The sequence below is a fragment of the Schistocerca cancellata genome, chromosome 2 (genome assembly GCF_023864275.1).
Source record: "Schistocerca cancellata isolate TAMUIC-IGC-003103 chromosome 2, iqSchCanc2.1, whole genome shotgun sequence".
NCBI lineage: Eukaryota > Metazoa > Arthropoda > Insecta > Orthoptera > Acrididae > Schistocerca > Schistocerca cancellata.
The window spans coordinates 1,080,701,741-1,080,729,153 of NC_064627.1; the positions used below are offsets into that span (position 1 = coordinate 1,080,701,741).

Here is a 27,413-nt window from a genome sequence, read left to right on the forward strand (position 1 = left end):
TTAGAAAACAGTTAGGGAATATAGATCATAGGGAAGAACTTCTATGCTGTTAAGCCCATCTTAATAATGTTCATGTCTGGGGATCTTGGTGGCCAGCAGAAGTTTTTAAGTTCAGAAGAGTGTTCCTGCAGAAATTACGTAGCAACTCAGGACGTTTGGGGTATCGCATTGCCCTGCTGGAATTACCCAAGCCCGTCGGAACGCACAATGGACGTGAATGGATGCAGGTGACCAGACAGAATGCTTACGCACGTGTCACTTGTCAGAGTCGTATCTAGACGTATCGGGGATCCCATATCACTCCAATTGCACTCACCCCACACTATTATAGAGCCTCCACCAGACTGAACAGTCCCCAGCTGACATGCGGTGTCAGACCAGGCAATATGTCTCCAGTCATCAACTGTCTAATGTCGTTGTTAACTGGCCTAGGCGAGACGTAAGGTTATGTGTCGTGCAGTCATCAAGGGTACAGAAGTAAACCTTCGTCTCGATATTTCGATGAATAGTTCGCGTGCTGGCACTTGTTGATAGCCCAGCATTGAAATGTGCATAAATTTGCGGATGGTTGTACTTACGTTGCTTTGAACGATTCTATTTAGACGTAGTTTGTCCCGCTCTTGTCAGATCTTTTTCCAGCCACAGCAATGTCGGCGATTTGATGTTTTACAGTATTCCTGATATTCATGGTAAACCCGTAAAATGGTCGTACGGAAGACCCCCGCTTCATCACTACCTAGGAGATGCTGTGTTCCATCGCTTGTGCGCCGACTATAATACAACGTTCAAACACACTTAAACCTTGATAAACTGCCATTGTATCAGCAGTAAACGATCTAAGAACTGGGCCAGACAATCTTTGTCTTATATAGGCGATGCCGACCGCAGCGTCATGTTCTGCCTGTTTACGTGTCTCTGTACTTGAATACGCTTGCCTATACCAGCTCCTTTGGCGCTTCAGTGGGGTAGTGTAGATCTCAACAAAAGCTCAAACGTAAAAACGCAGCTTCTTGTTTCATTATCTTTGGTATTTATAATTTAGAGCAGCTCGTTTTTTACGACAGCTGTGATGGATGCGGTGTATACGATCAGACTGATAATGAAGACAGGCTGAGATCATTCGCCTCTGATATTTTCACTAGGTCGATGGTTCCGTACCTATTTTTTATACTCGTATTATCTCCTTCTGCATCCACAACACTACTCTGCCGTTCACACTTTGCTATATTGTAGAGGGACAAAGGAACCAGTATCGGATTATCTCCTCGACCGCTCCAGTCTCAAACAGCTCGTGGGAAGAAATGAATACTTTAGTACTTGTGTGCGAGCTCTGATTGGTATTTTCTTCCAATGAACATTTTTCAGTATATAGGCGGGAGTTAACAAAACGTTTTCGCCTTCGGAGCCGAAAGTTCATAATTGTAAATTTTATGAAGGTATTCGCCATTGCTAAAAATACCTTTGTTCTAATAATTTCCATACCTGCTGCCGCATCATATCAATGACACACTGGTACATAAAGCGATAATACAAAGCTAACTCCCTCCTCTTTGGACTTTTTCGCTGTCCTCTTCCGTTAGTTCTATGTGGCGAGGATAACATGCAACGCAACAATACTCCAAAGGACGGACAAGCGTTGTGGTGGCTGTTTTTTTAGCAGGTCTGTGGCATCTAAGTGTTCCGCCAGTAAATGTCAATATTTGATCAACTTTCCACCCTGCGTTATCTGTGTATTGGTTCGAAATATTCAAGCTCTTCATTGTTGGAACTCCTAAGTGTTAAATTGATCTGACAAGCTTTTTATTTTTAAAGGACAAGTGCTACTTATCGGACTATACACATCTTGTATTAATCATATTGCAATTTGCTATCATCTTTGTTGACCTCGCTAAAAGGGAAACGGCATAATAGTCTGCAAACACTCTAAGAGGGCTACTAATGTGTCTCGTAAATAGTTTATATAGTATAACAGCCGTTTTACACTTCCTTAAGGAAACTCTAATATCACTTACTATTCAGTAGATTATAACCCGTCAGTTACTACAAAAAATGACGTATCTGAAAGGAAATCATGAATACAGCCCCACTACTGAAGCAATGCTCCACAGACATGCCACTCATTGGAAACGACCTGTCGGGAATGGTGTTGAAAACCTTCTCGAAACTTAGAAATGTGAGAGTAACTTGAATTCCTCCGTCAGCATCGCTCGTTATTTCGTGTGAATGGACAATTTGTAGTAACATCTGGAAATCCACGCTGAAAAGACTTCGGACATCTATTTGAATCATGCTGTCTGCAGAGACAGTGAATCAGAGTAAGCGTGCGTTAAATTCCAGGAACGCATGCACACACACACACACACACACACACACACACACACACACAAATACACTCACTGTCTTTCAGACAGTTTGAACTGTAAGTAATGTAATCGAAGAAATATGTGCAGTCATATTCCGTTGTAGAACTTCATTGTGATACATCAGGAGGTCTCAAAGAAGAGACAAAGAAATGAATGGAATAAATGAAAAAAGATCTGAAGAGAATTACCAGCCTTTCTAGAAAGTTGTTAAAAATGAAGCAGTCAATGTGCCGAAGTAAATGGGGACCACATTATAAAAGTTATATACAGTAGCCGCGTCTATTCTCTACAGTACGGTTCATGCGTTGCTCGCGATTCCGAGACGTAATTTGTACTCTTGAGTGAGAAACATAGTTTGTATGCGCCATATAGAATGCAGAGATATCTTAAAATTGTGATAAAACTGGGAATGTGACACTTGTTCCATCTTGTGTATGCAAGTATTTATCGCATCGAAGATTTGACTTCCGGACTGATTACCGTAGTGGGTAATATCTTCTATCTATAAACGTTAATCAGCAACCGAGAGCTCATCAAAGCAGAATCAAATGTGACACAAGGAAGTTATTTCCACTATCAACAGTGTTTCCAATTGGCGGAAGCAAGATGAGGTTCGGAAAAGGGAGGGGGGTTGGGGGAAGGTGCAGAATTTTACCGAGATAAGTGTTTTGAGTATTTTATTTACGTGGTCTCGTAAACTGATTGGCAATGACTGATGCCACTCTTTTACGATTTTCAAGGAATTCCTGATAAGTGAAAAATAAGGCAAACGACGTGTAATGTTGCAGCAGCTTACGAAAAACATCCATACTTCTGCAAGAGATGAGAAGGCGAGATAATGACAGCTCCAAATGGGTTGCTCGAGCGACGCCGATGCATGCACACAACTCACGAGAGTGTTGGCCATCATATGGAATTCACTGCATCCCATCTGTGTTTCACTGTGTCCTTTGGCAGTGTCAGAGGCGTGAATTTCTAGGTCGATACGGTGTAATCTCTTCTGCTGACCATCCTAACCACTGCAGAAATCATTTCTGTCAGAAACTGAGTCATGATATAGACATTTCAGTAAGAACCTACAATTTTAGTTCACTATTTTTCATTTTTATGTCTCGTTCAATCGATTCTGTAGTTCCTACTCCATTCTCAAGTAGCGCTTCTTATTGGGTACAAGAGGGAGTCAAATGACATTATGTGCATCACTAATAAATATGACCGTTAATAATGCGGGAACAGGCCTTCGTTACTCTTAGGAGGCATTAAACGAACCAACTAGGGTTGATCCCAACGTTCAGTCCATACATTAAGACGTTCAGTCAATGCATTAAAACCACGGAGCTGTTAGAGGCCGTAGGGCAACATCTTTAATGGATGGCTTTGTGTGGAACAGATATCATTTGGTTGATTACCGAGCTACGCTGCAAATAGCTTGCGGAATTGGAAACCTCTGTTAATCGCACTAAACATATTACTAACCTCACATAAGAATAGGACTGCTAATTGGCAATAATGACATGAGACCCCTTGTGGCAGTAGCCAAGAAGCGTCCAAAGCTAGGCGCTCTGATCCCAGACTCTGAGAATAAGAAATACTCAGACCTTTATCAAAGCAGCTATGAGCGTGACTCTACAGAGGTTTAGCAGTCAGAGTCTTGGACCCGGGAAGCCCATGGTATGATTCAATTACGCTGATGGAATCGTGGTTGACAGGTGCGATTTGCAAGGATGGCGGTCGTCCAGCTGAAGCAAAACCGTATTGTATCTGCCCAGCAGCAGTTTCTGTTTACACACCGGATATAGTACAGTTTTAAGGCGAGTACGTACGGCGGAATTGGTCCAAAAGTGACATTTTCTGATTATTATCTCTTATTAATATTTGATCTCTCCTGAATAATTGGATGCATTATTTGTCGAAAAATTCCAATTGGAAGTGTAGTTTTTATCATTTCAAAGTTAATAGTGCGTGTGTAAAATTATCCGGTCGTTCAGCACTAACTTGCCTAAGTATCTCCATCTCTTGAACTATTCAATCTAGAAAGCTGTGGTTTTTAGCTATTTATTCCTTGAAACCATGTTAATGTTCATGTTAAGAGGTTGGATGCACTGTGTAAACAGAAATGGCGGTATAGCACATGCTTTTTGTTCATTTACTTTGTGGTTGTCGTGTTTCGTAAGTTTTGAACTGAAAACATAGTGGTTTGGTGTGTTATTATACGCTCTTATACCTCTTTTCAACATGACGAATGGAAAGGGTTGTTATAAGAAGCGACATTTCCATGGAAATCATCATATCACAAAATCAGAGTCCAGTGTTGATCCTGAAATAGATATTTCACAGACCGTGATAAGGACACGCCTACTAGTGCTTCGAAGAGGAAACTTGGAGACCATGAGGATTTATTTATTGGCAAAGATCAAAATAGTTTAGGTTATGTTCTTTTAGATTTGAGTGTGTTAGGACAAGTTTTACAAGATGTTGGGTCATGTACGGTTTGTGGAGGGCAAATTAGCATCTCTGAGGACTCATCTGCAAGGACTGGATTGGCTAACAAACTTGATATTCAGTGAGAAGTTTGCAGGCTCTCGGCATCATTTTGGACTTCTGAAAAGTGCAAGAACGACTTGTTTGAGAGCAATGTTAGATTCCTGTATGGAATGAGGTGAATTGGGAAAGTATTGACTGCGGCTGAAGTATTATGTGCAACGCTGAACTTGCCAAACCCACCAACCAGATCAAGTAAGTACACAGAAGTAATTGGTGAATGTGTCAAATCTGTTGCTGTTGCTTCTATGAAAGCTGCTGCTAAAGAAGCAGTAGAATTAAATAGCACAACAGACTTATCTGTGGCAGTTGATGGCACATGAGAGGTCACACATCAAAAAATGCAGTTGCAACTGTCACTAGTGTTGACACAGGTAAAATTTTAGACATTGAAGTGCTAACTAAATACTGTCATCAGTGTAAATCAGTTGATGAAACAAGTGAAAGCCATAAAACAAATTGTGCTAAGAGTTATGAGGGAACTAGTGGGGGTGTGGAGGCTAGTGCAGTTGTTTCTATGTTCAGACGTTCACAACAGGAGAGAGGTGTGTGTTACACTGAGTACTTCGGGGATGGTGATTCAAAAGCTTACAAATCAGTAGTGGGAAGCCCACCTTATTGTAATCAGCAGATTTTTAAGACTGCATGTTCAAAAACAGATGGGAACACGTCTCCGAAAATTGAAGCAGACAAAAGGAAAAGAGAAGTTATCAGAAGGAAAGTCTAAATGGTAAAGGAAGACTTACAGACAAAAACATTGATGAACCCAGCATTATTATGGAATGGCAATAAGAAATAATACACACGACCTACAAGGTTCAAATGGTTCAAATGGCTCTGAGCACTATGGGACTTAACATCTATGGTCATCAGTTCCCTAGAACTTAGAACTACTTAAACCTAACCAACCTAAGGACATCACACACATCCATGCCCGAGGCAGGATTCGAACCTGCGACCGTAGCAGTCGCGCGGCTCCGGACTGAGCGCCTAGAACCGCTAGACCACCGCGGCCGGCGACCTACAAGGGATGAAACGAGCAATGTGGGCTACATTCTTCCACAAATCTTCCACAGATGATTCACCTGTACATGGTCTTTGCCCACCTGGTGCTGATTCATGGTGCAAGTACCGCAAAGCTCAGGCAGCGGGCACCGAGGAACAATTGAGGCACAAAAATAGCATACCATCTGCAGTGATGGAAGCTATTAAACCAATATATAGAGAATTAGCTCATCCTGACCTCCTTTCCAAATGTCTCCATGGTCGAACACAAAACCCGAATGAGTCTTTCATTAATGTAATTTGGACCAGCATACCAAAAAATGTCTTTGTAGGAAAGAAAACTGTATGCTTGGGTGTTTGTGATACTGTGATAACATTTAATGATGGTATAAAGGGAAGAATTTGGGTACTAGAGGAACTTGGTATCACTCCAGGTGCCAACACACTACAAGGCTTTCAGCGAATGGATCGACTTAGGATCATGAAAGCCCAGTGTGCAGCAGAGGAAATGACTAAAGAACCAAGAAACATGGTTTGCAGGATAGTCAAGTACAGGATCCAGATAATGCTGATTATGGGCCTGGCTGTTTCTAGAAGCTGGCATGCCCCCATGTGTAAATTAATATCAAATAAAATGTTTGAACTTGATTTACCGGAAATGACATTTTTAAAATTATTTGACCCATTATCTCAGGAACTATTACACATACATATCTCTTATTTTACACTATGTTACAACTGAGTATCCTACAGCTTCTGAACCTCCCAAAACAGCTCTATCTCTAACGGTATTTTACTTACGGAAGAAAAAGTGGACTTTGAAAGGAAAATATTGAACAACATCTTTAAAAAATCATAACTAGCTAATTATTTCTCTGTACATTTTGATTCAGGTTCAGTAATCAGAATAGGAGTGATACTATACATCCCAAAATTTCAGATCTCTATCTGTCACAGGTTCTGAGAAATGGGTCATCAATATTGCAAATTTAACACTGTGTGTATAGGACGTACGTACTCCCCTTAGTTCTAACGCGCTACTGTGGAGAACTGAATTCTATCTTTGTATGTTTGTGTGATCAATGGACTGTACTAAATTCTTGTGTCCGCTTAAATGTCTGTGTAACTACTGTGTATCTTGACTTTCGAGCGTAGCAAAGACTCGGAAGGTGTTAAGCAGCAATACTTAGGGGTCGTCCAGCGACTGCTTGCTTTAGTCTTATCTTCCTTGTGCTAACGACGAACATTGACTGAAGATGGACAGAGAGCATACCTGTAGGGTACTGATGAACGGAGAACTGGCCACTGACCAAAAACAGTTCGAAGCTGTGTTTGGTATGGTCGACAAGCCTCAGGCCGCTACCTTAGGCTACGGTGGAATTGGGCCACTGGATACGAATGCTTTGGCATCCTTGGTGCCAGTAGCGTCGCCTGGGTTTCCTAATACAGCGGCGCATTCCGAATCGCTCCTCCTGGTCGTTCGCAACTTAACTAACGCGAATGGCCAACAGAGTTGTGGTAGCGATCTTCTGAATGGAAGGCGAAGACACGTACCAAACACACTACTGCCCCTTCACGCATTACAAACAGGTCTGAGGTACTTGTAATCTCCCCTCCTTCTTACTTCTATCTATTGTCCATATTAAACAATTTCCAGGCCAAGATAATTAACAACTAAAGTCCTTTATGAAGATTTGAGAGGAGCAAAGATTACAATAAACTTTCTAGTTTACTTAGGTTGGCGTGTTGAGATAGCTACAGTTCTTCTAGTCTAGAAGTCTGATTCTTGAAGCTGAAAATGTCACATTTTAGGTCCTCACAGTTGGGTTTAACTAAATTAATCTGAAGATTGTTGTTGCAGAGTTTTTGTTTTTACGAAAGTATATTTTCTCATATTTTAGTATATCATACAGTCTTTTGATTTTTCACATTAACAAAACCGAAATTACTTGTTTTCACAAAATAGAAAAATATGTCCGATCACATCAGAGGCATGCTTTCGACTTCCACACTTTGCCGAAATAACAATATTCCAAAGTGTTTACTATTTTTATTGGGTAATCAATAATAGAAATTATAAGTGCGCCAATAATTCGTAATTTCAAACGTTTCTAAAAAAATAATTTTAACTCTACATTCAGAACTAATACTTATCGATTATAAAATCTAAACTAATATATTTTATAAAGTAAGTTCTTTTCATAGATTTTTTCTTGAAATGTAACATACTATGTATTAAATCACACGAAAATTATCAGGAAAGCTACTGAGATAATACTGATCGGTCCAAAATTCGAAAAATAATACTGGTATCGACTACTACTGTTGAGAAAACGTAATGATAGGGGACGATGTCCCGTCACATCCTGCCCGCTGCTGAAAGTGCTACCAGCACGAGGCACCTCGCCTATTGCGACTGGACCCTATCTAAGTAAGTTCCGGTAACGCAGAGGACGGTATTACATGTCATTACGAGGTCCAAAGACAGCCCGCTGACGGACCCCTAAGGAAACAGCGGACAGATCGGGAAATAAGACCTGTCCCAAACTCTTTGTTTGACGGAGAGTCACTCTCTACATCTGCAACGATAATCCACAAGCTCTCGTTCGGTGCGTGGCGGAGGGTACCGTCTACCGCTGCTAGTAATTTCCTTTCCTGTTCCACTGGCAAATAGAGCGAAGAAAAGTTGACTGTCTGTATGCCTCCGTATGAGCCCTCATTTCTCGTATCTTATCTTTATGATGGTGGTAATAGAATCTTCTGCAGTCAGCTTCAAATGCCGGTTCTCTAAAGTTCCTCAGTAGTGCCCCTCGAAAAGAAATTCATCTTTCATGCATGGATTCCCATTTGAGTTCCCGAAGTATCTCCGTGTCACTTGTGTGTTTTCCGAGCCTACTAGTGACAAATCTAACAGCTCGTCTCAAAATTGCTTCGTTGCCATCCTTTTATCCGATCTGTTCCGGATTCGTAACCATCGAGCAGTACTGAAGAATAGGTTGCACCGGCGTCCTATATGCGGTCTCCCTTACAGGTGAACCACATTTTTCTATAATTCTCCCGATTAACCAAAGTCGACAATTCGCTTTCACTACCACAGTTGTCACTTGTTGATTTTATTTCATATCGCATTGCAGCGTTACCCCCACATACTTAAACTACCTGACTGTGTAAAGCAGGGCACTGCTAATACTGTACACGCAATAACTTACATTTTTCCACATTTAGAGCTAGCTGTCATTCACCACAACAACTAGAATTTTTTTTTAAGTCATCACATATTTTCCTTCAGTCACTCAAGTTCGACACCTTACCGTACACCACAGCATCATCAGCAAACAACTGCAGATTGCTGCCCACCTTGCCAGCTAAATCATTTATGTATACAGAGACCAACAGGGGTCCTATCACACTTCCCTGGGGCACTCCTGATGATACCTTTGTCTCTGATGAACACTCGCCGTCGAGGACAACATACGGGTCCTACTACATAAAAAGTATTCGAGCCACTCAAATACCTGTATGCGTATGCCATACACTTGTACCCACGTTAACATCCTGCAATGGGGCACCGTGTGAAATGCTTTCCGGAAATCTAGAAGTATGGAATCGGCCTGTTGCTCTACATCCATAGTTTGCAGTATACAACTTGAGAAAAGGGCAAGCTGATTTTCATAGGAACGATACTGTCTAAAAATCTTGCTGATTCGTGGACATGAGGTTCTCAATCTCAAGGAATTTTATCATATTCGAACCGAGTATACGTTCAAGGATTCTGCAGCAAACCAAAATTAGAGATATCAGTCTGTACTTTTGCAGGTCCGTTGTTTTTCACTTCTAATATACACGAGGCACCTACCCTTTTTTTCCAGTAGCCTGGGACTTCATACCTCTCGAGGAAGTTCGAGGAGGTTCTGCCGATAGCGACCTAACACAGTGGCGGTAAATCCATTGCTGCAATTCGCCTCGAATGACGCCTGCTGCATGGATTAGCGGCAATCTTTGATTGGTACAGTCTGCTGGCTGCCTTGGTGAAGACAGCTAAATTTTCTCTCGAGGTGGACGCGTATCTAGTGTTTTACAGCAGTGCTCCTAGAACTGATCGTATTCCTTTTGTCTGCAGTGGACTTAAACCAGAGGCTCAGACGATTCTGTGATGATTGTAGATACGACTTTCTCGACGACCGTTATTCGTAAACTGTAGGAAATGCCCCCCTCCCCTCACCACCATGACTTGCAGACTACACTGGACTAGACTAAAGTAGCGGAGATTTTATGATCTGCAGATGTGGGTTTTATTAGAATACAGAAACCCCTTAACAGACTGGAAGCGATATGTTCCGATTTCAGACAGAGAAAGGTATTAGCTATATTAATTAAAAATTGTAGTATTAGATACGCCGGACCAGAGAATAGAAGTTAATACAGTGTTAGTTAACTGTAGGAGGTGTTGTGGTAAGGTCCTACAACAATCCCTTCATAATACTATGACAGCAAGTTGTCTGAAGATGGATATTAATATCAATGAAATTCTAAATTCCGGTTGGATTGCTATCACAAGGATCGGTTGAACACCGGTGTTGGAGGAGTGCTAATAGCTGTAGAAAATACCTTGACAAGTAACTGTAGATTCACAACGCGTTATAATTCGAATCAAAATACGTGTTAAATGTGGATGAGTCGTACTCATCATTTGCTTTTATAGACCTCTGTTTCAGAAGCAGTAGTCGCGGAACTTAATGGGGGGAGTCTTGGGGAAGATATGTCCTAAATTTCGTGGGTGTATTATGGTGTTTGGTGAAGATTTAAGCTGACGAGCTATAGGCTGGGAGAGTGAAGAACTGTAGGTAGGAACAGAGAATTAAGTGAAATTGTTGTGAATGCCTTATCCGAAAACGATCTTGAGCAGATACCGGAGAACCTATTCGTGTAGGTAACATATGAGATCTCATGATTTCCAATAGACCCACACTTTTCGATTCAGTGAAGAACAGGGACTCAGTGCCCACAAGGCCATTACACTATCACTAAGTATGAAGATATTTATGCTGATCAAGAACGAACAGAGAGTTGATTTAAGATTTCTTGAGTTGTAAATGTGAAAAATCCTCTTCCAGACCGAAAATGTTTGACAACAAGGGAAAAAGCTCAAAGGTATTGTACACTACACCTTTGATATGCATATGCTGAACAAAGTTGTGAGGGATGGGAAAGATCCGCCCTAATTCAACAGCCATGTTAGGAAGCTGCTACGAGGGGAAAAATATTATCACTACAAATTTAAATGTAGGGAAATTCTCACAGACAAACAAAAACAAAACAAAACCAAAAGTAAACCATGCGTGAAGCGTTCAGCGAATTTCAAGGTAAAATTTTATATGCCAACATGATAGAAATATCTATGACATCTTTGTCCGATGTTAAATCATCTGAAGGGACGAAGCCATCTGTCCAGACACTCGGTGATCAAAATGGCATAGAAACGGAAGTTAACAGAGTAATGGCCGAAGTACTAAATGTCTCTTGGCATAAATCTGTAACTGAGGAAGATTACTGTGCTTTTTCCTTTAAATCGTCACAGGAACGAGCAAATACACTGAAATAAGTGACCACTAGCTAGAAAAGCAACTGAATTCTATCGATAAAGGGCAGACCACTTCGGATGTTGGAGTACCAGTCAGATTGTACATAGAGTATGCCAAAAATCTGACCTTTCCTCTTGCATAAGCGCACCGCAGACGTCGGAAAAAAACACAGCTCATTCCCATTCTCAAGAAGTGTTGTCGAACAGACGCACGAAACTTTGGGCCTCTGTCTATATCGCCGCCCTTTTGTACAATTTTGGAACATGTTTTATGCTCGCTGAGGACTAGCATTTGATGATTCTACAGACACGATCCTATATCAACAGGAGCATGGTTCCATTGGACGTACTCATATCACTGATGAGCAAGAAAATTGACGTTTATAGTTCATAACACCAGAGGGACTTGTTTGGAGCAAAATTGTCTTTTGCAGATCAAAGGATAGCACTTTTCATTCTCCGCTCTTTTCTTTCTCTTTGTCTTTTCGCAATGTTGCTTTTGCAAGATCAACGTGTCGATATTGTACCTCTCCTTCCAAGTCTACAACTTCGAGAGCTTCCATATTTCCACAAGTTTTGTCTAGTACTCTTAGTTGGTTTAAAATTGAAAGATATCACATTTCTTGCTGGGATTTTTCATGATTTAAATGCGACGGTTAACTCAGTTTTCAAAACTTTACACTTTCCTCAATAAGTTGCTATTTGCACAGCCTCCACATTAAATAACAATACCCTTCCCAATTATGTAACCTTTGAAGCTTAAAATTTATTGTGTAGCACCTTAGAAAGCCAAAAATTATTCTTATTTACAATCGTTGAATTCTGCTGAGATCATGTAGCAGTAAATGAAACAACAAGTTTACTGTTACCAGTCACCGTTTTATTTATTTCCAAGACGCGTTTCAAAGGTTTAAACCTCCACCATTGGGTGGATTTACACTATTTAGTATGACATTTGTGTGTGTGTTGTGTTACGATTTCGGGAGGAACTTGTAGCACTGCCTAGTGGAGAAACAAGACACTATTTCAGAACATGGTTTTGGACTTCTTGTGACAAAAAATTAAACTGATATCTAATGGTAAACATAAAATAAGTAAAACAGAGTACCTCCAGTGCTCACAGCTTCCTATTCACTGTCGTAACACATCACATGTACTCTGTCACATTTGTAAACAAATATGGCGTCTTGAATCTGCTGGGTGCAAGGTTCGTATAGCAGAAGAGAAGACATAATCGCAAAGTACATAGGATATACATCGTAACAATTACAGAATAATTATTTAAAGGATTTGGAGGTGTTTGTTTTGAGTTGTGGAATATATGTTTGTCTACTTCAGGTGGCATATAAATACGATTTTCACTAGTTAAAGCAGCTTAACATTCTTACTCGTTTATACAATCAGGTGACATGGCCTTATCACTGTAGCACGTATAAACAATGTGTTCCTAGTATACACTGACTGACAAAAGAAAGTGTAGAGAAGAACCCATAACACATGGTCGGTTGTCACTGTAACTTCGTACACAAACACAGTCAGTGGGTATGCAAATAATTATAGTTGCGATTCTGTGTGTGTGTGTGTGGGGGTGGGGGGGTGGGGGGGGGGTAGTACTGCCACCTAAGAGCGTTACCAGCTGCTTCACCAGTAGGGTATACGACAGGCGTCCTAAGCGACGGATGCTGAGTGATCATTTTGGAATACGCGGAGATTCCAGGTACTCGTGTGAGACAGCGATATCGTCACCTGAAGAATTTTCAAGACGCCCCATTGGGAGTCTTCATTTGGCACCCTGATCGAATCGCGCTATACCCAGATTTGTGAGGCATTCGGTTGTGACACCAGCACGGAGTTAGACTGCACTGGAGTACGAGAGGAGGTTTGGCAACCACAGGTGAATATTGCCGTACTGTGCACCGTACACGTCGTAACGCCAATACACCTGCGCTTACCGTTCAAGAATGAGTAATAGACTCCCTGCGACAGTCTGCTGTATGTCATAGCGCACCACTGGTGGGACGCTACCGGCAGCCGGCCTAGAGAATTAGCGCCCCACGCGCAGGCTGCCGTTAACACCACAACACAGGCGTCTGCTGTTGGGGTGATGCTGTAACTGCAGGAAGCATGGAATTCTGCTGAATAGCGTGGAACACTATGTTCAGCGGTGAACGTCGCTGCGACACTGCTCTGGACGACATCTGCCGATGTGGAGTCGACTTGGGCAGTCGCCCCTCTCTCCCGATGATTTGGAAAGATACAGCAGCGTTTTTCCTGCCGTCCTAATGTGGCGAATCATCTTGTAAGACTTCAGGTTAGACTTCAGGTCATGGATATCCAGCGGCCTCTCATGTTACAGTATGGCGACGGCATTTTTTCGACGGCAAGATGCCACACGAGGCTCGTGTCTGTATCACCTGTTCACGGGATGCTGTGGTACTCCCGTGGTGAACAATATCCCCAGATGTATTCCCGACAGAAAATGTGTAGGACCAGTTCGTACGTCTACTGCGCCTCAGTGCCGGTATCGAGGATATCAGTGGTCATTTACAACAGCAGTGGGTCAGCTTGACTCAGAAAGGCTACAGTGGCTTTATGACAGTCTTCCCAGTCGAACCACCGCCTACATCCAGGCTTAGTGCGTGCAACGTCATACTGCAGAGTGGGTTCACACTGCAAAGTTCTTTGCAAATTTGTCTGCATTATGTAATCGCTGCAATAACATTGCATACCCAGCTAAACCTGTAAAGTTTCATTGCCTCTATTCCTCACTCTCTGCGTGCTTCACTTTTTTTCTCAAGTAATGTATTCTTTACATTTTATTCGAATTAGTTTCCACAGTAAGCTTCTAATGAATTACTGTAAATTTTTGTTCCTTTTTTTTCCAGTTGATTAAGTATTCAAATCTGTTTAGCATCTTCAAACAACTGAAAATTTCATGTTCTGACGAAACACAAAAACTAATTATATAATCAGACCGTAATTTGTACTGAGCTCTTGTGTAATTAAGTTTTTATGTTCTTCGTATATATGTGACGTTATTACTTCACGAAATTACAAGGAAGTACGTATAGTGTACAGAAATGAGTAGTAAATAACGTCTTTTTACACCAATCTCAACAACATAAATTGAGTATACAAAAAGCAGCACTTTAAAATTTTCCTGCCTGTCTTTGTTACATATATCTCTCACTTAGAGGTTCACATTATCCCGTACATTAAAAATCTTACTTGTATTTCACTCTCTTACGGATGCCAGTTACAATGTAGACGAAGAGGTGTAAAAAAATAATTCACGACTCGTAGGTAACTCTTTCTCGGAAGAAAAAAGAGAGAGACAGAGGGAGAGAGAGACAGGGAGACAGAGAGTCAGAGAGAGAAAGGGGAGGGGGATAGGGAGACAGTGAGAGAGAGAGAGAGAGAACACACACACACACACACACACACACGCATTTTCTTTATGTATTAATGCTTGCATTTGTGAGACTGCTTCTCATTTCACTTGACGATGGTGTATTTATTAATGAAATTTCACATTGAAAATGACAGTTGTGTCGTATCGCAGACCTCAAGACCCAAGCAGAATTTTGAATCTTGTAATTAGCTACACTATGTGATTACCCGGAGACCTGGCTGAAAAGGACTTACGAGTTCGTGCCGCCCTCCATCGGTAATGATGGAATTCAATATGGTGTTGGCCCACCCTTAGCCTTGATCACAGCTTCCACTCCGGCATGAATACGTTCAATTAGGTGCTGGAAGGTTTCTTGGGGAACGGCAGCCCATTCTTCACAGAGTGCTGCACTGAGGAAAGGTATCGACGTCGGTCGGTGAGGCCTGGCACGAAGCCGATGTTCCAAAACGTCCCTAAGGTGTTCTATAGGATTCAGATCAGGACTCTGTGCAGGCCAGTTCATGACGGGGATGTTTCTGTCGTGTAACCACTGCGCCACAGGCCGTGCTTTATAAACAGGTGATCGATCATGTTGGAAGATGCAATCGCCATAATCGAATTGTTCTTGAACGGTGGGAAGCAAGAAGGTGCTTAAAACATTAATGTAGGCCTGCACTGTGATAGCGCCACGCGGAACAAGGGGTGCAAGCCCCCCTCCATGAGAAACACGATCACACCATGACACCACCGCCTCCGAATTTTACTGTTGGCACTACACACGCTGGCAGATGACGATCACCAGGCATTCGCCATACCCACACCCTACCATCGGATCGCTACATTGTGTACCGTGATTCATCACTCGACACAACATTTTTCCTCTGTTCATTTGTCCAATGTTTACGCTCCTTACACCAAGCGAGGCGTCGTTTGTCATTTACCGGCGTGATGTATGGCTTATGAGCAGCCTGTCTACCATTACATCCAAATTTCTCGCCACACGCCTAACTGTCATAGAACTTACAGTGGATCTTGATGCAGTTTGGAGTTACTGTGTGATGGTCTGGATAGATGTCTGCCTTTTACACATTACGAACCTCTTCAACTGTCAGTCAACAAACCAGGTCGGCCTATACCCTTTTATGCTGTACGTGTCCCTTCACTTTTCCACTTCACTATGACACCGGAAACAGTGGACCTAGGGCCGTTCAGGAGTCTGGAAATCTTGTGTACAGACGTATGACACAAGTGACACCCAACCAACTGACGACGTTCGAAGTCCGTGACTGCCGCAGAGCGCCCCATTCCGCTCTCTCACGATCTCTAATGACTTCTGAGGTACCTGCCAGTAGCTATCAGCACAATGCACCTAATATGAAAAAAGTATGTTTTTGGGAGTGGCCGGATGATTTTGATCACTTGGCGCAATCATTCTTTCATTTCGATGGAAGATTCTTATCGATTAGAAAACATTAGAAAACACGGGGAAATAATGTTTTTAAAAATGTGTACTTAAATAATACTGATATCCTATAGCTCAAAAGAACTAATAGTAATGTAATATAAGGAACATGAAGCTGTCTGTAGTGTATCGCTTACAGATTGTTTCACTCTCTGGTGTTCAGTTCTCGCACTACTACATTCCTGCTCTCTTTTTGGTTATGTTCGTGTATTTTGATAAGAGAAAAATTTAACTGTTTTAAAGAAGTTAATTTCTACCCGATTTACCAAAACAAAAGTACAGAAACATGTTACAGAAAAAGGATTTTGGTGTACGAACGAAGTTAACTACTGCTGCGAACGAGAATTAAGATCGCCGGTTGCATTCACAAGCTTGTCAGCGACTGAAACCTTGCATATTAGGGAAGTATGCCGGACAGAGACCCGAACTTGGGACCTTTCTCTCTCGTGGACAAATGCTCTACCGACTGAGCTACCTAAGCCCATGTGCCCTCACAGCTGTACTTTCGGCAGTTACAGTCAAATTAAAACCGTGAGGACGGGTCGTGAGACGCGATTGTGTGACAGGAGCTCACTGCAAGCAACCCTGATTGGCAGCCACAATTCAGTCTTTGACCCAGACGTCGGCATCTGTGCACAAATAAACATGTATGTGGAAGACTGCAGCGACAGACAATACGCCGAAGTAACACGAGGATAATGAAAATGAGTAACATTCAAAGACTTATATATGTCAATCACCATTCAAGACAATTTGGTTCGATCCAGAATAATACTACCATTCGCATGTAACTCTGCACCAAAGACGAAACTACAATACTCTAAGTTTGTATAACTCAGCTATTACGCGTACACAGTGTACATATACTTGTAAATATGTTACGTTCTTGTAGATGTCTGCTTGTATTTATTTCCCACCTCCGCTGTCTATATAAACTCGCCTTGCCTGAGTCTGAATTACACTACTGGCCATTAAAATTGCTACACCTCGAACATGAGGTGCTACAGACGCGAAATTTAACCGACAGGAAGAAGATGCTGTGATATGCAAATGATTAGCTTTTCAGAGCATTCACACAAGGTTGGCGCCGGTGGCGACACCTACAACGTGCTGACATGAGGAAAGTTTCCAACCGATTTCTCATACTCAAACAGCAGTTGACCGGCGTTACCTGGTGAAACGTTGTTGTGATGCGTCGTGTAAGGAGGAGAAATGCGTACCATCAAGTTTCCGACTTTGATAAAGGTCGAATTGTAGCCTATCGCTATTGCGGTTTATCGTATCGCGACACTGTTGCTCGCGTTGGTCGAGATCCAATGACTGTTAGCAGAATGGAATCGGTGGGTTCAGAAGGTTAATACGGAACGCCGTGCTGGATTCCAACGGCCTCGTATCACTATCAGTCGAGATGACAGGCATCTTATCCGCATGGCTATAGCGGATCGTGCAGCCACGTCTCGATCCCCGAGTCAACAGATGGGGACGTTTGCAAGACAACAACCATCTGCACGAACAGTTCGCCGACCTTTGCAGCAGCACGGACTATCAGCTCGGAGACCATAGTTGCGGTTACCCTTGACGCTGCATCACAGACAGGAGCGCCTGCGATGGTGTACTCAACGACGAACCTGGGTGCACGAATGGCAAAACGTCATTTTTTCGGGTGAATCATGGTTCTGCTTACAGCATCATGATGTTCGCATCCCTGTTTGGCGACATCGCGGTGAACGCACATTGGAAGTGTGTATTCGTCATCGGCATACTGCCGTATCAGCCGGCGTGATGGTATGGGGTGCCATTGGTTACACGTCTCGGTCACCTCTTGTTCGCATTGACGGCAATTTGAACAGTGGACGTCACATTTCAGATGTGTTACGACCCGTGGCTCTACTCTTCATTCGATACTTGCGAAACCCTACATTTCGGAAGTGTAATGCACGACCGCATGTTGCAGGTCCTGTACGGGCGTTTCTGGACACAGAAAATGTTCGACTGCTGCCCTTGCCAGCACATTCTCCAGATCTCTCACCAATTGAAAACGTCTGGTCAATGGTGGCCGAGCAAGTGGCTCGTCACAATACGCCAATCACTACTCTTGATGAACTGTGGTATCGTGTTGAAGCTGCACGGGTGGCTAGCTGCACCTGTACACGCCAGCCAAGCTCTGTTTGACTCAATGCCCGGGCGTATCAAGGCCGTTATTACGGCCAGAGGTGGTTGTTCTGCGTACTGATTTCTGAGGATCTATGCACCCAAATAGCGTGAAAATGTAATCACATGCCAGTTCTAGTATAATGTGAATACCCGTCTATAATTTGCATTTCTTCTTGGTGTAGCAATTTTAGTGGCCAGTAGCGTACATTCTGATTTTGCCACTTCAAATGGTTCAAATGGCTGTGAGCACTATGCGACTTAGCTTCTGAGATCATCAGTCGCCTAGAACTTAGAACTAATTAAACCTAACTAACCTAAGGTCATCCCACACATCCATGCCCGGGGCAGGATTGGAACCTGCGACAGTAGCCGTCGCTCGGCTCTAGACTGTAGTGCCAAGAACCGCACGGCCACTCCGGCCGGATTAAATCTAATAGACAAGGTAGCAACAAGGTAATTACTATGTAATTTACTAACGTGGGTTGCTGCATCCCAGTTTCTTCATGTTGACGCACATATTCGTATTTAAAGGGGAAAACTGATTCTATAAAATTAAAATTTCGTAGTGGACATTAAATTTACTCGTCCCTGCTAATTCGAGCACGTGGTGCATCGGTGAATTAAGTAACTAGCTACACACCTAAAACAGTGAAATATACAATTTAACCTCTAAAGACGATAAATACTCGCTCTTTTTGTACCTCAATGGCTCATAGTGAGGAAGAGGATATGGTTAACATCGCTTCGCTCTAGTTTCAGATTTTGGTATCGAATGTCGCCTGCAGTACACCTACCTCCGACAGTAGCTATACGCTTCCTGATTGCTCGTCGTGTCCCCACATACATAGGCGTAACGCGTTTGTCGACGGGTTAGATCCTTGCGGGACGTAGAGCCGCCACGTCGAAAGGATTCTGGAGACATGGCGGCAAACTAAAAGGGGCCAGCGTTCCCTACAAATGTCGCAGCCAGTGAAATATTACCCCAGCTAGGCTGCCACAGGCGGGAGCAATGCACCGCGCGTCGTTCCATTCTCGGCAGCAAGGCGCGGTGCCGGCGTTCCTCAGAAGAAGGGCAGAGGCAACAGCACTGAACGGTGCTAACCACACATAGGTAAAAATTTAAAGGAAAGGCGCGCTTTTCGATAGCTATTAGAATATAACACCTTTAGCAGTAACTTTAACGCAAAAACTAAAGTGTCCTAAGTTCTGTAAATGAAGTTTTATATTACTAAGTTCTATTTATCACAACTACACCAGTAGGTTATCTGCATTGTCCATAATCAAAAAAAGGCAAAATCACGGAGCATATTAGTCGGGAAAAAGGAGGAGACTCCTGAGGAAGTTAAATGCCTGTTTTATATGATGCACGGCTTTTAGAAGCATAATGTCACAACTTAAACATGCGTAATTAGTGATAACTACATAGTAATCCTTTAAAACATTATTCAAACACTATGATTCCATAGCATTCTAAACGACTTAGTCTTCGAGTATTCACGAACTACTAGAGCAAACAACTACCAGGAGCTTCTCAGGTCACTGATTGAGATTCGATGAATACATTTCGTATTAATATTACTTTTGTTGACACTGTATTAGCTATGAGTCTTCCAAAATATCGAAATTCCCTAACTGAAGAAGTACGGCTGACGAACGTAAATTACTGATTATGCACACAAATATACAACAGAACAACAGGCATAACAGTAAAAAGTGGGAGTAAGTTCGGTACCAGTAATTTTGCTATATAACATCCCCCTCACCCTAGTCCCCAGTTCGTTACTTCATATTAGATGCTCCGCCCGAAGGCAACCTTTGGGTGCCCTACAATAATACCGGCAGTTCCGACTAACTGAACGACACAAGCTGGGGTTAGTCCGTCCTCGGGTTAGTGCCACAAGCAAGCTTTTAGACAGTCTCCTGCCTGCTCCATTGCAATCGCTTCTAAATAGCAATGAAGTGCGGCAATAGACGATGGTCCTTACAGAAGTCGTTTTAAAAACGGTACTGAAGGTAAAGAAATCGTTGTAAAATATTTTGGCAGTATTAGTCAGAAAATTAAGGAAATTCAAGGAATTCTTCTGGTCATTTCTAATTAAATGTAAACTGATTTCCCACAGCTCATAATTGTGTGCTGCACGTATGGCTCCTTTTAGGAGCTGTGCTTTTGTAATCTTTACATTTCTTAACCTCCAGACGTCGACTGTACCCAAACACACATTCTCAGAAATAATTCACCTTGGTTGGCGGCAGCGCAGACGCATGTTCACATTTTAAAATCATGCTTCTTCGTAACATTGACTGTGATGTGAGAAATTAAGTCGTTCCTACTTCCCACGTAAGTGCAGCCTCACCCTTGGGCACGAAATTAAGTACCAGGATACCAGCAGCAGGGGTCAGGCGATGGACTATGGGACAGAGTAATGAACGAAGCGATCGAGGTTACAGGGTCAGGTAATTTAATAGACAGGGGCCCAACCTTAAACAATGTGCGGGATCCGGCGGCCAGTTTAGCTTACATCTCGTCGAAAAGAGCATTATTTTGAGACGGAAAACGACTCTGAAGCGAAACTGCTAAGCAGCACCACCATCGCTATGGTGAGAATACCGCTGACTTAGCAATGAAATGCCAGGCTCATAAGAAAGAGGAATAGATCAGTTTCTGGCGGGAAGAAATTTTTCCTCGTAATTCAGGTGTCCAGAAAGTGTCTAAATCTGCAATGATCGGTATATGGTATTCACTACTGATACACGCGAGGAAGTAAGGGAAACTTTTGTCTTGTGCGTCAATGTGAAGAACTATGCTTGAGTTTTAAATACGCACTAACGATACACGATCCGTCCAAAAAGTTCTGAGAGTGATTTTATTCCTGGCATAGAAGCGCCATCGCAGTAACTACAGTGGAAGCTTGAACTAACAACACTAAAGAACAGACGTGCATTCGACCAGTGAGTTGTTAGTAGGCTGTGTCACAAGCGGACGTGCCGTCGTAGCGTTAATGGGGCACAAATCGCAATGCGGCAACAACTCTAATTCAAATGTTCAAGACATCCTCAGGAATGTTTTGAGGAGGAGGAAATTACGGAACTTGCTGTCCGATTAAAACAGTGCGCCGGACCGAGACTCGAACTCGGGAGCTTTGCCTTTCGCGGGTAAGTGCTCTTCTGCGAGGTCCACAGGAGACTTTCTGTGAAGTTTGGAAGGTAGGAGACGAGGTACTGCCCGATTTAAAGCAGTGAGGACTGTCCTGACTCGTGTTTCGGTAGCTCAGTTGGTAGAGCACTCGCCCGCGAAACGAAAAGGTCCCGAGTTCGAGTCTCGGCCCGGAACACAGTTTTAATCTGCCAGAAAGTTTCATATCAGAACACGCTCCGCTGAAGAGTAAAAATGTCATTCAGAAGGAAAGTATATGAAAAGGCTTTCCCGCACACCTTGATCACGAGCAAAAGCCGGTTCCTGTGGCCGAGCGGTTCTAGGAACTCCAGTCCGGAAACACGCTGTTCCTACGGTCGCAGGTTCGAATCATGGCTCGGGCACGGATGTGTGTGACGTCCTTAGGTTAGTTAGGTTTAATTAGTTCTAATTTCTAGGGGACTGATGACCTCAGATGTTAAGTCCCATAGTGCTCAGAGTCATTTGAATCAGTGTGAAAGTGTTGCGATGAAAGGAGTTGAAACTATGTTCAGGCTCACTAGGAAGCTAAAAAATATTAACGATGCACCTTCACAGCAATATATTGGGTCCTTAGTGTCACACACTGATACTGCCTTAGACAGAGTAATGCTTACCACGACGGAACGTGATCAAGTTGTCATCAATGTAGGTAACGTCATTGAGACTGTTCCAGTTAAAGCACATGAACAGCAGAAAGCAAATAGTGCTACATGGTACTAATAAAGAAAACTTCTTGCTAATAATTACTAACATCCCACTAATTTCAGTATACTAAACGGGGAACATCTGATTAAGAAGCTTTCGAATCTAACAATTACTGTCGATACGTATTTAACGTCGTTAGACGTTACAAACATGTTCTCCAGTACTCCTGTAGACCAAGTTCTTCACATAGATGCACACAGCTTGGGAACATATTGTGCCAGGCCTCAAAATGAATAAATTTCTTTTATTACTTGACAAAAATTTAATTATTTTTCTTTTCGCTATACACTTTTATTAACAAGCGTGGGTTGACAGTGGGTTCGCAGCTCTAATACTGCCTTCCCAATATTATTATATCTGTTTTGTAACCCCCCCCCCCCCCCCCAACCCCAATGAACCATGGACCTTGCCGTTGGTGGGGAGGCTTGCGGGCCTCAGTGATACAGATAGCTGTACTGTAGGTGCAACCACAACGGAGGGTATCTGTTGATAGGCCACACCAAAGCGTGGTTCCTGAAAAGGGGCAGCAGCCTTTTCAGTAGTCGCAGGGGCAACAGTCAGGATGATTGACTTATCAGGCATTGTAACATTAACAAACAAAAAAAATGTTCAAATGTGTGTGAAATCTTATAGGACTGAACTGCGAAGGCCATCAATCCCTAAGCTTACACACTACTTAACCTAAATTACCCCAAGGACAAACACACACACCCGTGCCTGAGGGAGGACTCGAACCTCGGTCGGGATGAGCCGCTCATTAACCAAAACGGCCTTACTGTGCTGGTACTGTGAACGGCTGAAAGCAAGGGGAAACTACAGACGATTTTTTTCCCGAGGATATGCAGCTGTACTGAATGGTTAAATGATGATGGCATCCTCTTGAGTAAAATATTCCGTAGGTAAAATAGTCTCGCATTCGGATCTCTGGGCGGGGACTGCTCAGAAGGACGTTGTTATTAGGGTGTTCTACGGATCGGAGCGTGGAATCAGATCCATTAATCGGGAACGTACGTTAGAAAATTTAATAGGTAAATGGATAGGTTAAAGTTAAATGTAGTGGGAATTAGTGAATTTCGGTGGCAGGAGGAACATGACATCTGGTCAGGTGAATACAGGGTTATAAATACAAAATCAAGTACGGGTAATGCAGGAGTAGATTTAATAATGAAAAAAATAAAAGTGCGGGTAAGCATCTACGAACAGCGTAGTAAACGCATTATTGTAGCCATGATAGACACGAAGCCCACGCCTACCACAATAATACAAGGTTATATGCCAACTATCTCCGCAGAACACAAAGAGATTGAAGAAATGTATGAGATAAAATAAATTATTCACATAGCGAAGGAAGACGAAAATTTAATAGTAATGGGGGACTGGAATTCGACAGTAGGAAAAGGAAGAGAAGGAAAAGAAGTTGGTGAAAATGGAATGCGGATAAGGAATGAAAGAGGAAGCTGCCTGTTAGAAAATGGCACAGAACATAAGTTGATCATAGCTAACAATTGGCTTAAGAATCGTGAAAGAAGGTCCTATACGTAGAAGAGGTCTGGAGACACTTGGAGGCTTCAGATAGAGTATATAATGGTAAGACAGAGATTCAGGAGCAAGGTTTTAAATTGTAAGACATTTCCAGGGGCACATGTGGACTCTGACCACAATCTATTGGTTTTGAACTTTACATTAAACCTGAAGAAGCTGCACAGAGATGGGAATTTAACGAGGTGGGACCAGGATAAACTGAAAGAACTAGAGGTTTCAGAGAGTTTCAGAGAGAATATTTGGGAACGACTGACAAGGACAAGGGAAAGAATTACAGTGGAAGAAGAAGAATGGGTAGCTTTGAGATATTATAGTGAAGGCAGCAGAAGATGAAGTAGGTAAAAAGACGAGGGCCAGTAGGAATCCTTGGGTAACAAAAAGATATTGATTTTAATTGATGAAACGAGAAAATATAAAAATGCAGCAAATGCAGCAGGTGAAAAGGAGTACTAATATCTCAAAAATGATATCGACATGGAGTGTGAAATGGTTAAACAGGAATTGCTAGAGGGAAACTGCGAGGATGTAGAGGCATATATCACTAGGGGTAAGATAGATACTGCATATAGGAAAATTAAAGAGACCTATGAAGGAAAGAGAACCACCTGTGTGAATATAAAAAGCTCAGATGGAAAACCAGTTCTAAGCAAAGAAGGAAAATCAGGAAGCGTGAAAGAGTATATAGAAGGTCTCTACAAGGGCGATGTACTTGAGGGCAATATTATGGAAATGGAAGTAAAGATGAAATGGGAGCTATGATACTGCGTGAAGAATTTGACAGAGCACTGAAAGACCTAAGTCGAAACAAGGCCCCGGGAGTAGACAACATTCCATTAGAACTACTGGCTTGGGAGAGCCAGCCACGGCAAAACTCTACCATCTGGTGAGCAAGATGTTTGATACAGGCCCACTACCCTCCTACTTCAAGAAGACTATAATAACTCGAATCTCAAAGGAAGCAGGTGTCGACAGGTGTGAAAATTAGCTAACTATCAGCTTAAGAAGTTACGGCTGCAAAATACTTACACGAATTCTTTAGAGACGAATGGAAAAACTGGTAGAAGCCGAACGTAGAAACGTTGAAACAAGAGAGGCAATACTGACCCTACTACTTACCTTAGAAGGTAGGTTAAGGAAAGGCAAACCTACGTTTCTAGCATTTGTAGACTTAGAGAAAGCTTTTGACAATGTTAACTGGAATACTCCTATTTCAAATTCTGAAGGTGGCAGGGGTAAAATACAGACAGCGAAAGGCTATTTACAATTTGTACAGAAACCAGATGGCAGTTATAAGAGTCGAAGGGCATGAAAAGGAAGGAGTGTTTGGTAATGGAGTGAGAGAGGTTTGTAGCCTATCCCCGATGGTATTCAATCTGTATATTGAGCAAGCAGTAAAGGAAACAAAAGAAAAATTTGGAGTAGGAATTGAAATCCATGAAGAAGAAGTAATGGCTTCGAGGTTTTCCGAAGATATTGTAATCCGGCAAAGGACCTGGAAGAGCAGTTGAACGGAATGGACAGTGTCTTGAAAGGAGGATATAAGATGAACATCAATAAAAGCAAAACGAGAATAATAGAATGTAGTCGAATTAAATCATGTAATGCTGAGGGAACTAGATTATGAAATGAGACAGTGAAAGTGGTAGATGACTTTGCTATTTGGTGAGCAAAATAACTGATGATTGTAGTAGTAGAGAGGATATAAAATGTATACTAGCAATGACATGAAAAGCGTTTCTGAAGAAGAGAAATTTGTTAACACTGAGTATAAATGTATGGATGTGAAACATGGGCGATAAATAGTTTAGACATGAAGAGAATAGAAGCTTTTGAAATGTGGTGCCACAGAAGAATGCTGAAGATTAGATGGGTAGATCACGTAACTAAAGAGGAGGTTCAGAATAGAAATGGGTTGAAGAGAAATTTGTGGCACAACTTAACTAGAAGAAATGATCGGTTTCGTAGGACACGTTCTGAGGCATCAAGGAATCACCAATTCGGTGGAGCGTAAAAATCGTAGAGACAGACCAAGAGATGAATACACTAAGCTGATTCAGTAGGATGTAGGGTGCAGTACATGCTTGGAAATGAAGAAGCTTGCACAGGATAGAGTAGCATAGAGCGCAGCAGTAAACCAGTCTCTGGACAGTAGACACAACAACAACGTAACATGTAACGACGCAATTCCAGCTGAAGCCAATACAATCACTAAATAGCGCGGGTGTGAAGATGGTATGTTGTTTTACACGTGCACTAAAGAATGCTGCTACAATATTGTAAATAAAATTACCCCTTTCATACTGTCATTCAATTTACTATGCAACAAAATGTTGACGGAACTGTACCCTTTTCCCATCTCATGAATTCCCTGCAACGACCCACTACTCATTACAACATTTATAAGAAGCCCACCACCACTGACTTGTTAACTCAGCAGTTAAGATGACCACCCCCACCGTCTTAAATTTCCACTCATGTGGAATTACTACGTCGAATGTACAACAGTCCCGATTCCAGTGAAGTTAGGGATAAACACTATCAGCTGGTTCAGTACACTGTATTTACTAACTGTTATGAGACCAACTTCTTCAACAGCCTTCACAAGGGATTTCTGAGAAAACTGAATAGATGAAATCGCCAAACTACGAAGCGAATATAATCACTTTGGTTAACGCGGAATCTCGCTAGCAGATCAACGCTTCTTGTAACCGTATCCATTCTTCGGTAAGATTTCGGAGAAAGTTGCGTCACAGCTACGAGAAAACAACATCAAACAAGCCTTCTTCATACCACACTACGTCGAAAAATATATACAGGCACACTGAACACTCTACAAATAGAATACGCAGTACTACTGGGATATAGTGCATTGCGTACGACAACTGTCCTATGATATAGGAGTACATTAGAGAAAAATGTAGATCGCCCTGCACCAGATTTAAAGAAATTCTTAGTCTAACTCCAAGTCAGCCTTAACCAACCTCTGCTTGAGGAGGGACACGGTACTACTAATCTGTAAAATAGTGCGAAAATTCTTCATTGGGAAAGAAAGGGATATAATCTCAATATTCTCGAAGAGATGGATATATTAAGATTAAGACAGCTTCTTCCAGTTCATATCCCCAGTGGGCTACTAGAGATACGCCCTGCACCAGATTTAAAGAAATTCTTAGTCTAACTCCAAGTCAGCCTTAACCAACCTCTGCTTGAGGAGGTTAATGTAGCTTTCATCACCTACACATATTATCATTTTTGACAGTTTTACATGCATCTCGCTCACCGCTATATCCTCATTCATGACGTCCTTTACCACAGTGCTCAGCACACTGGACTCCCATTCGGGAGAAAGACGGTTCAATCCTGCGTGCGGCCATCTAGATTAGATCTTCTGCGATTTCGCTATTTCGCTCCAGGAAAATGCCGGTATGGTTCCTTTGTAAGGGCACAGCCTATTTCCTTCCCTATCCTCAATGCTGTCCGAGCTTGTGCTCCGT

General features: G+C 42.3%; 1 non-coding gene across 1 annotated transcript; it reads left to right on the forward strand.

The window, feature by feature from the left end:
* Nucleotides 1-21,754: 21,754 nt before the first annotated feature.
* Trnar-gcg (transfer RNA arginine (anticodon GCG)) lies at nucleotides 21,755-21,829 on the forward strand. Its single transcript has one exon. It is a non-coding gene; the product is annotated as a tRNA-Arg (tRNA).
* The last annotated feature ends 5,584 nt before the right edge of the window (nucleotides 21,830-27,413 follow it).